The sequence below is a fragment of the Muntiacus reevesi genome, chromosome 22 (assembly GCF_963930625.1).
Source record: "Muntiacus reevesi chromosome 22, mMunRee1.1, whole genome shotgun sequence".
NCBI classification, from domain to species: domain Eukaryota; kingdom Metazoa; phylum Chordata; class Mammalia; order Artiodactyla; family Cervidae; genus Muntiacus; species Muntiacus reevesi.
Window position 1 is genome coordinate 32591517 of NC_089270.1, and position 2458 is coordinate 32593974.

A 2458-nucleotide genomic window follows, 5' to 3' on the forward strand; every position below is an offset into this window, starting at 1 on the left:
AATTTCAACCTTTTAAATAGAACTGAGAAAAAAGAAATGTAAAAGTGTGCATCAGATTTGGATAGTGACAGGCTGGTTACATTCGATAGGCATTATCTTAAATATAGCATTGTAGCCATTCCCTTCTCCAAGGATCTTCCTAACCCATGGATCACACTTGGGTCTCCTGTATTTTAGGCAGATTCTTTTCTGTCTGAGCCACCAGGGAAGCCCAAAATATAACATCATCTATATTTCTGAGTTTTCATGTTAAAATGCATGAAATTGTACTTTTTAATAAGAATTATTTTGTATTTTTAAAGGAGTATATGGTTGATGATGTATTTTAATGAAACTAAATGTTAGAATTAATGAATTATTGCTTAGGAATTAGAGTTGCATATGATAAATCAAAGTTCCTTTTAACAGAGTAAGAGCTAATAGACTTCTTAATCTTTGTTCTTTAAACTATATTGTATGACTTCTGTGTTTATTCTCCTATGAGCCTTACAAGAGCTAGGTATTTTATATGTTTATTCATATTCATTTTAAAAATGAAAAACTAGTATTTAGAGTTTTTATGTCAGTTGTCCAAAGTTGCATAGCAGGTAAGCCAAAGAGGTAAGATTTGAATTACAGTCAATGCTATTAATCACTCTTCTGCACTGCAGTTTGTGAACTATTTTAGTAAACTCAGATTCTGGAGCCAAAACATCTTATTTCGAGTTCTGTCTTTACTGTTATGCTTCCTAGTTCTGTGCATTTTTTTTCCTTCTTATAAAGTGGGGGAAACAATAAAATATATCTTATAGGCTTATTGCAATGGTTAAATCTCATAATTCATATTTAATACATAGAACAGAGCCTGGTAGGTAGAAGGCATTCAAAAAGTGTCAGCCACCATCATCATCATCACTGCCACTTAATAGAATTTAGTATTTGTGTGAGCAATCCAACCAATGTGAAAGAGGAAGGACATTTGTAACAGAACAAAAGAGTTGGTAATAAAGAGCATCTGGTGTTATTTTTCTCCTACTGGCCTGAAATTTCATCTTACAAATAGTTGGTGATAAGAGACTTCAAACTCTGTCTTCCAGTAAATGTGGCGATTGTAATGAAATTGTTTAGAAGTTCTCTTTTTATGCTCTTCTCTCTGTGATGCTGATTTAATTATCAGCATGTAGTATCCTATTGGCAGGGTTCCCATGTGTACTTATAAGTGGAAGGTTATGTGCTAATGGATGCTCATTGCATAATGGGAGCAGGGGGATATTTATTTCTTATGGCAGAGCTTGTTACTCAGGTTATTCGTTCCTGTTTGTAGTCAGTTTTTGCATATCTTACCTGATCATGTGAAGGCTAAGTAGAATATATGCAAACATAGGAAATCTGGAAAGTTCATGACTTACATACTTGTAAGCATGTGTGGCTTATGATTGAATCATGTGTCCTTGAGACCAATCTAAGGGGGAAAAAAGTCAAGAGGCTATGAGTGAGCCTCCATACCCTCTCTGTTTCACCGTCAGTGTGACTTTGTTGTTCTTAGCTTGTTATCAGGTATGCAGAAGCCCTCATTAGAGGTCTGAAGGGGTTATTTGAATGTATCATTACACTCAATAGATTTATGTGAGAAAGTATATGCTATAGTGACATTTACATACTTGGGAATTTTCAAAGGTCTTTTGACATATCCCTTGTGCATGTTTTATGTCTAAGGCATATGTTAGATTAAACTGGCTGTGGCTTGGCCTCCCTCTATTGAAAGATGATCTCAAAGGGTACTAGTTTTAAAATAAAGTTCTGGGGAATTGGTGGTTGGCACACTGACACTTATTATCCTGTCTAGGAACCAAAATGAAGATCAAATTGTCAGTTCAACTGTATCCAGATGTTTCTCTTAAAATCCTGAAAATAATTCACAACTTGAAACGTTGGAAGATAAGGCATTAAGAAGAAGCAACAGTGCTATGTATGACCAATTTGGAATATATTTGTATAACAGGCAGGCGGAAACTAGATAAAAACTTTCATGAGCGTCTACTTAATGTCAGGCATTGTACTTAAGGCTTTCACAGATTATCTCACTAAATTCTTAAAATAATCTTTAAAAAAAAGGTTAGTATAGGTTGCAGGGCTGTTTGAAGGGTATGCCTGCATAATCAGTTAGGCAAGATGAACTATTACTTGCTGGGGACCCCACATCAAAATGTAGAATTTTAATTAATTAAGCTGTAATTCACTGAGACTTCATTTCTAAGCTCTAAAACCAATTTCCTTGTTTTTGTTTTTGTTTTTTTGCATGTATTTTTTTTTTTTTTTTTAGTTGGAGGCTAACTACTTCACAACATTTCAGTGGGTTTTGTCATACATTGATATGAATCAGCCATAGAGTTACACATATTCCCCATCCCGATCCCCTCTCCCACCTCCCTCTCCACCCGATTCCTCTGGGTCTTCCCAGTGCACCAGGCCCGAGCAC